This window comes from Diadema antillarum, unplaced genomic scaffold (genome assembly GCF_040938485.1).
Source record: "Diadema antillarum isolate AM-2024a unplaced genomic scaffold, OU_Dant_1.0 scf00000045, whole genome shotgun sequence".
In the NCBI taxonomy this organism is placed as follows: domain Eukaryota; kingdom Metazoa; phylum Echinodermata; class Echinoidea; order Diadematoida; family Diadematidae; genus Diadema; species Diadema antillarum.
The window spans coordinates 1,054,083-1,062,875 of record NW_027270934.1 but is presented as its reverse complement, the minus strand read 5'-3'; the positions used below and the strand labels follow the sequence as shown (position 1 = coordinate 1,062,875).

At 39.3% G+C, this 8,793-nt stretch overlaps 1 protein-coding gene across 1 annotated transcript in view; it reads left to right on the top strand.

Annotated features, from left to right (window-relative positions):
- The window catches only part of LOC139714433 (ras-related protein Ral-A-like), a 52,817-nt gene continuing 44,024 nt past the window's right edge, over window positions 1-8,793 (top strand). Inside the window, exon 1 of the mRNA XM_071626142.1 lies at window positions 1-157. The gene's annotated coding sequence lies outside the window, so the exon portion shown is untranslated. The remainder of the gene's footprint in view (window positions 158-8,793) is intronic.

Sequence of the window (8,793 nt, the reverse complement as noted above, 5' to 3'; positions counted from 1 at the left end):
AAGCTGCCATTTTGGGCGAAGTACACAAGCTCGACGCTAAACTACACGAACTTCAGGATCTCCACGTCCCGCTTGTAAGTTGACGACTACTAAACTTCCTCAACCGGGGTCAGAGATCGTATCACCGTGACAAATCTTCAGGATATTTCCTTGTTAGGTGAGTTTCTAGGGGCATGTCAAATGTTTCTCGAAAAAGCTGATATATACCCAGAATTCACGCATTGTCTTTCTCGTAATGTGTGGAAAAGAGCGGCTGCCTTGTGGACGACCGAAACATGGTCCACACTAAACGGGAAGGGTCGGCGGATTTATCCGTGACCTCTCCGCTTGCGCTTGCTTGATTGCTTGTCATGGAACCGCGGATGCCGAATGAAGTGCATGTAACATTGGCCACGTTTGACAGGAATGAATAAATCTTCCAAAATGTCAAACTAATTCAAACAAGAATATAGTATTATGAATGGATACTACTCAACCGTTCAGGCTTCAGCATAACAGGGACAATAAATGTAGGGCCTCTTGAGAATCTTGTACGGACGGTGTAGACGAAGAGAAGGGGAGCTACAATTACAGTTGTCATTGACATTGTAGGCAAGGGAGTGAGCTGAGAGTGAGAGTTTTGTGCAGTCATATGCTACGGCAGCTCGCAGCTACAATGTAGCCGTACACAACTTATTGACATTGCAGTCAGTTTTATGATGATCCAGTACAGTAGGATGCTGATATCAGTGTAGAAATGACTATCCTGATTTCAGTGATTGCCTGGCATCTATTTCGAACCATAGAACAAGTGATGAAGAACAGAAGTTGTGATGTGATGGAAAAATCTATCTGTCCAGAGGTGTTCTTTATCATTTTTTGACATTTATTTTATGGCTTTCCGCCGTAGACAGACGGAAGCATTTCATACAGATGTCGCTGCAGGGGGACTCTTAACGACTGTCCCTACAAAATGTATGCCGGGCTCTGGAGAATTGGGCGAGGTACTTCACCCTTCTCAGTTGCATTTAATTCACACTTGGTATTAAAATCAGCATCTCATGAATACAATGCACTCACCAGCTGTTTGAAATATCCAAGATTTTGATGAAGTTTTTATGAAAAAAAAAAACACAACTACCTGCCTGTCAATACTGGTACGATCGTAACAGCTCTTCAACATATCCGTTAGCCAATCACATGCAATGTACATGATACAATGGGAATGGTCCCTTTGGCCAATTAGAGCGCGGCTTATGAACATACGTATTAAATGGTGACTAACAGCTAGCGGCCAGCAATGTTGCGATTGTTCATCCAATTCTATATGTACCCATTTGTAACTGGTATTTGATAAAGACAAATAATTGGTACATACATGTAATTTCATGCCATGCACAGAATAGTGTATGTATATTTGATATCAAGTACAATTTGTGACCGTGCATCACAAAACCAACAAAATATCACACGCACTGATTTTGTGTGAGGACTGGATGTAGGTGAAATGGGTCAACCTACAGTACGCGCAATAGAAAACGCCCGACGAAAGTGCGTCCAAATTTCGTCCCAACGCTTTTTTCGTTGTTGATTTCGTCGGGGACGTTTTCAACGCTTTTTGCGTCCAGACTTCATGGACGGATTTTGGACGAATTCAACGAATTCAACGAAATCCCCGAACGCTTTTCCGAAGCTGTGGACGCATTCAACGCTTTCAGCGCTTTCAACGCTTTCAACCCTTTACACGCGATCACACACACACAGGAAAGTTAGCTCTAATCGCGAATTGCTAGCTCTTCTTTCGTCGAAGTTCTCTAGGTTTCCCGTCCATTTCTCTCATTTTCTCTCTTTTGCTTTCGTATCATTGTATCCCTTTCTTTTCAGAGTACAATCATACTTTAGAGAGTATTTTTTCTCATTTTTATTAAGTGATTACCGTGTTTGCCACAATTTGGGGTGAGTTTTTGTTCGAGTGTTTGTTGATTTTTTCGATTGAACGATGTGTCGATTATCTTCGTGTGTGCGAGAATATCGTACCCACTCGTTTGTTTCCGTGTAAGTATTTTTACCGTAAAGTGTCTTCATCGTTCGTCTTCACGCATCGGGTTTTCACCCTAGTTTTCCTCATCGTAGTTTTCCACATCCATTTTTTTTTTCCGGTGCAAGATACTCTGTGTATTTTCTGCTACGGTAAAATGCCATCGTCGATATTTTTAGTGTATTCATCGTAGTTTTCCACCTCCATTTCATTTTTGTGTGCAAGATGTGTAGCTAGGTCTGCGATGTCTGAATCGTTTACAGATGTGTTTTGTGAGAGTATTAACCACGATGATTTTGAGGATTTTGAGGGTTTCGCGGTGGATGAGATCGACTGGAATGATAGTGATAATGATAATGAATCTACACTATCTAGTGGTGTTGATATAAGAGCTCTTATGATGATGCAATTTATTTCGTGTGACCGACCATCATGACGTTGGCGATGACGAGTACGAAACGAGTAGCCTATACATGTACAATGTAGGCCTGTAATGATCTAAGACGAGAGTGACACTGACGACATGGCCTGGCCCTGGGGGCTGTTTTAGTGTTGCCTGCTGAGTAGGTGTTCCATTCTATCCTTTCAGTTATCTTTCTATCACTTTCTTCTTTTGACCCTGGATGAAAAAAAAAAAACCCTATCTTGCCATGTAAAGACAGAACACATACCATCATGAAATATCATGACATTACTAAAGTAATAAAAGAAATAAGTAAGCGATGAAAATTCTTGTTTGTAAAATCATAAATCAAAGGTGATTTCATATGAACCAGCTCTTTGAAACGTATTTAATTTGCCTATTGATACTTGCTTTGCAAGTATACATTTTCTCTCCCATGGACTTTGTGTCCCCCCCCCTTTTTTATGTGCTTTAATGATTATTCTAATTTGTTTTGTCAATATCATCATTATTGCTGTATTAATATTACCATACTTTGATATGGTTAATTGCATTTGTTGATTGACTCTAACTTTCATTTTGTTGCCTCCTCTTGGTACTTGTACAGATCCTTTCTAGGGCTTGCTGTTTGCTCACCCCCCCCCCCCTTTGCTGTTGCTATTTCACTCTTTACCTTTCTTTGTCTCTCTGTTGTTCCTTATCTTGTTTGATGTTGCCTCCATATTCATCCTTTTCCTTCAATGGTTGCCCCCTGGCCCTCACGACCATTACTAACCTTCCCCTGCCTTTTGTCTGTCCATCCTCCTGCTCTAATCCCCCTCCCTTTACCTGTTGGGCTCCTTGCCCATGACATCCTACCCTCTCCTTTTGTTTTCTTTGTTCCTTGTCCCTTGCCTGTTCCTGACTGTTCTTGTTGTGTGAAGTCGCTTTACATGTGTGTGGTTGCTTTTTGTGCCTATTTGCCATTTTGCTTCTGACGAAGATTCTGCTATGATCGAAAACTTAGGTCCCTTTTGACTCTATCCTAAAAACATTCATGTACACTCCCAAAACTTGCTGGGCTAGTAATGAAAACTTCCATTATCTAGCAGGGGAGAGGGAATGCTTTCATTTTCTCAAGAGAGCTTTTGTGTGAGAGAATGCAAAACTTGATTGAGTGTTGCCAAGTTGTTTTCAAACTTCTTCATTTTATTTGATCTTAAGCATAATCACTTTCGTAAGTACATGTACAGTATTACGATTTCTTCTCCCCTGACTGTAATCGGAAAGTTTGCCATAAGGACGATCGCTAATGTGTTTGGATGTGCCGATATGCGAAACACGTGGTTCAAAAGAATGCACCATGTGCTACTTACAGTTGTACTGCCTTAAAGGTTACTGCAAGTTGAATGGATCGAATGCGCCATAGGCTTAGTTACGGTAAACAGTTTACGTTCGATGCGAATAATTATTACGTCTTTCAGGATCGAGGAATAATACACACAAAACATGCAAACAAACAAATCCACGAACGAGTGTTGATAACCAAAATTCATATGAAAAGTAATAGGCAGTTTTGATGAGCGTGAAATTTTATTGTCATGATTTTGCCGTTTAATCGGGTGGTGGCTGCATCACATAGGACATCTCAGTGAATTTGTCTAGGCATATGAGACTTTTCATATAAATCTGTGATTGCATTTTTGAGTGATTAATCAATTCCTTTTTACAGTTCGGGAACCAGAACATCAGAACATCTTTGCAATGATTCCTTTAAACTCAACTCACCCGCGAGTTCTTCGATCGATATATTACACCAAATGCGCGCATTCTTTCGTCTGGCACCTGGGGTCTGGCACGCACCTGGTTTTGTGGAAATTTCCACAAAGGGAGAGGGTGGGCTTTTTCCAATCCCAAGAGACCGCATTATACACAAGAAGACAATCTCGTCGCTTCTATCATTTTCCGTCACTCGTGTTTTCCCCTTATTCTTTGCTAATAATGAACATTTCGATTGAACTTAACGATGGTTGTTCACACGTGGTTCCTTTTGTTGTGAGGTGTAGGTATTTTCTTTTTTTTTATCATTCTTGGGAGGGGAAAGAAGAGTAAAAGAGGGAAAACTTATTTAAATAAACGAAGGGCACGTACGCTCAGCATCCACAGCAAGCCGTCTTTTACATCAGCATCGTTGATTATCATCACTTGCACTATCATCAGGCATCACTCGGATGATTTTTGTCCTTTTTTTTTTATAAACATTTAGAAACACGATCACCATCACTCGAGATAAACACGTAGCAGTGGCAGATCCAGAGGGGGCGCATGAGGCGCACGCCCCCTTTATTTATCGTGGAAAAAAAAAATAGAAGTGAAACCCGGAAGTGGCACCAGAAATATTAGTTGCGCCCCTCCCCCCTCCTGTACAGAATTCCTGGATCCGCCCATGCCTGTACGAAAATAAATGTCAACAGACAAAGTATCAACAACCTCCCTGACAACCACATAAACATTACCACAGAGCACACCGAAGCGGCTGGCATCAAACACCCTTCGAAATACTGCAGCAAAGCGCGAAATCGCCGTTACGAAAATGCATGTATATATACACAGTGCGAGGCAATTGAAAGATTACCTTTAAATATTTCAGAATATGAAAGGAACAAATAAAGTGATATGAAACGAAAGAAATCGTACACCAAACGAAAGGTATAACGACCTCCAATAGGCCCTTAGCCGCAGCATATCAATAAACATGACGTATAAGCACACGGAATATGCGTGTTTCGGATTCCTCCCTTCTATATTTCTTTCCTGAACTATTCCCAATGCCCGAATAAAATAATGACTAGTTTGTTACACTGATTTCTTCTTCTGAGGTAAGGAAGTTCGTTCGTCCGAAAACAAAAGGATTGACACTCCGAAGGTTTGCTAATCGGGCAATGCCCCCCCCCCCCCCCCCAAAAAAAAAAAAAAAAAAAACAGCCCACAAAATGCTCGTTAATCAAAACATTGGTTAATAATGTTAAAGACGATAATAATAATAATAATAAAAATAATGATAATAATAATAATAATAATAATAATAATGATAATAATGATAATAATAATATAACAATAGACAGAAATAAAACAATATATGGCCCCCTGTAGCAATTACCCGCAGCATGATTACATTTTCGAATCAACAAACATGGATAGGCACAAGGAATATGCGTGTTTCGGATTCGAAATAACGCCGTAACCATCGGAATAGCGCACCCGTTTTCTTTTTTTCGGAATAATGAACACCACGGAAATGAATAAATGATTTCAAACTAAGAATCCATCGTAATTCTTGCCTTAAAGATTTTCCTCCCTTCTATATTTTATTCCTGAACTATTCCCAATGCCCGAATAAAATAATGACTAGTTTGTTACTCTGAAACATGGTGTTGTGAGTTAAGGAAGTTCGTTTATCCGAAAACGAAAGGATTGACACTCCGAAGGTTTGCTATACCCATCGAACAATGGGGGAAACAAAATAATAGTAATACATTTTATTTTCACACTAGGTACGAACATCTACAAGGTGTAAGGAATTTGCGTGTTACGGAACATTTTATCACTTTCGCATCAGCGAACTTTACGTGCATTGGGTACTACAAAAATGCCTCCCCCCCCCAAAAAAAAAAATGTATATATAATTACACCAACGCTTGAGCATAACAACAAACAAGCAATCAAACAAACGAATAAACAACTTAAGATTTAATCTCATAGCTGCTTTGAATATTTCACGTTCCGTCTGCATGACTGTATAATTATATACTTCTTTTCAGAATTATCTCTCGCTTCCCGCTTCACAACTAGGAAATAAACGATGTCAAACTACAGGTATATAAGAATTAAACTTATTGTCTTACTCTGAATATAAAATTCATTATTTCAAAAGTTCGTTTATCCTTGAATACAACAGGCTCGATACTACAGTACTCCGAAGGTTTGCTAATCCGACAATAACGCACCTATCCAATCACAAACATTCGTGCATTTTCGAATTATGAATCATAATTTGACTATCACATTTACGAACATCTATTTTTCGTGTAGGGAAGTCGCGTGTATCTGAATGTTTCATTTTCGTCCTAATGAACCTTATGGGTGCATGGGTACAACGAACATGAACCTCAACCCCCCCCCCAAAAAAAAAAATAAAATAAAAAAAGAAAGAAAGAAAGAGCCAAGTCAAACTAAGAATCAGTCTGAATTAGTCGCTTTGAAAATTCCACGTACCGTCTGAATTATCTCTCTGTCCAATAAAGAAATAAACGATATCAAACTAAGAATTAAACTTATTGTCTTGTTTTGAATATTACTTTTTTTTTTTTGCTTTTCTGGGGCCCGTTGCATAAAACTTACCATTGAATTTCAATAGTAACTACCGTCAGCATCAATGATTATAAAATTTACCGCTGATTTAAGACTTACCGCATAGAAAGGAGCGGTAAGTCCAGCGGTAAGGGTTTTATGCAACAGGGCCCTGATTCAATAAAAAAACGGGCAATGTAACGCGCAATTGCTGAAGAAAGAAAATATATTTAATGACCAAATAACGGCGAACAAATCCTTCTAATTTCTTTTTCCCTCTTTTTGGGGGTTAATTTTCTTTCTATACTCAAATGGATTTTACGTACACGCAATTTTAGTGAAACCATTTTCTTTTTGGTCGGCATTCTACGATAAGGTTCCTGTGGGTTCCTGTGGGTTCACCCTCGCCAAAATTGCGTGATTTCTCTTAAATACTATGAACCCGAATGATCTCTGATTGGTAATTTAGTCTATTTCATGATCAACAGTTGTTTATTTTCTGCTTTTAAAAAAACAAAAAACAACACGTGAACAATTAGTAGGCCTTATACTGGGTCTTGTCATGTATCGTACATCTCTGTTTCGTTCAGCCGAGCGAGCCATGCCATGGCAATTGCGACGCACATACGGCGCACTCGCCTTTCCCACACGTGCACATTCCCTGGTTACATGCAGCCCGCATACCAACATGTGATGTATCAGGTGACTTACAAATGCAGTGAATAATCTGCTAACGGTGCCGTACTTACAGCTAGGGTAAGGGAAACTAAAACTTTTACAAATTGCTTCAATGAAAACGGCATCGATGTATGTATACATGTTACCATTCTTAATAGTATTATGTGAATCAGGTGAATTCCACGCCTGTCTACTGTTCTCATTCCCGACCGCTGTGCTACTACTAGTACTTGTTGAGTCTAATCTTGCAGTGATTCTTGCCGGCTAGCGGCTGTGGATGTGGCCACTACACACACACGTGTGTACTGTATTCCATGTGCGCCTTGGATCACGGACGCTTTTAACGAAATTTGGACGAAACTGCCGAGCTCCGAACACGCATTTTCCGAACGAGCAACGCATTTGCCGAACGAAATTGAGCGGGCGGTCGTGCGTGAAATGCGTCCACAAAGCGTCAGAATCGTTGCTACTGGATCGATAACGAAATTTCGTCCAAATTTCGTCCAAATTTCGTTGCTACTCGATCGATAACGAACTTTCGTTGGAAAACGAAATTGACGGAGGCGTTTCTTATTGCGCGTACTGTAGCCAATCTTCAGTTTTTCATATTGTCTGAAAGAGCAAGACTTCTTCTACATTATGCTAAAGTTTGAGATCATAAAATGAACAAGAAATTGTGTTTTTAGCAATTTTTGTCAAACCCTTTTTTTGGGTAGAATAATAGTGTGATTAGGTGTGTCTTATAGAGTACCCTTTTATTTTTTAAAAACCCTTTACACATTCTTCTATTTAAACTTTTTAACTGCTACTCCTTTGAAAGCTGCTGCTAATCACGGACAAAATGTTTTAATAAAGCATGCTCAATTTCAACTTAATCTGATAATCCTTTCATTGTTGTTGCTCCGGTGTTTACATCCTGTTTTTTATCCCATTTATCGCACAGCTAGCACAGTAAGTGCTTGAATAGACCCTGTACTTCGGAGCCACTCTTCTCAATTCACACTTTTCCAGAGTGTGTGCTTTTTTTCCAATATTTAGATCTTCAGGTTAAGAGAGTCCATTTGAATCCTGAGTTATAAAATACATCATGTTAAAGCTTAAAGTCTGCTCTGTCAAAATCTGCTCTTAAGTAAAAATCTGTGTCTGGTGACTTTTTATTGGTTTGGTGATGCAGGGTCACATAATTTGTACCTTGATTTTAGACAATTATTTCATTGAAAGGAATATGAGAGCATTATACACAATACACAGGTCTGTACATCAGTGCAGATATCATCAGAACTGATTACAATACAACTTTGGATGGATGATCCCATAAAATGATTTAATGCTAAGATAGGCATAATGTCACAAATGACACTGTTTT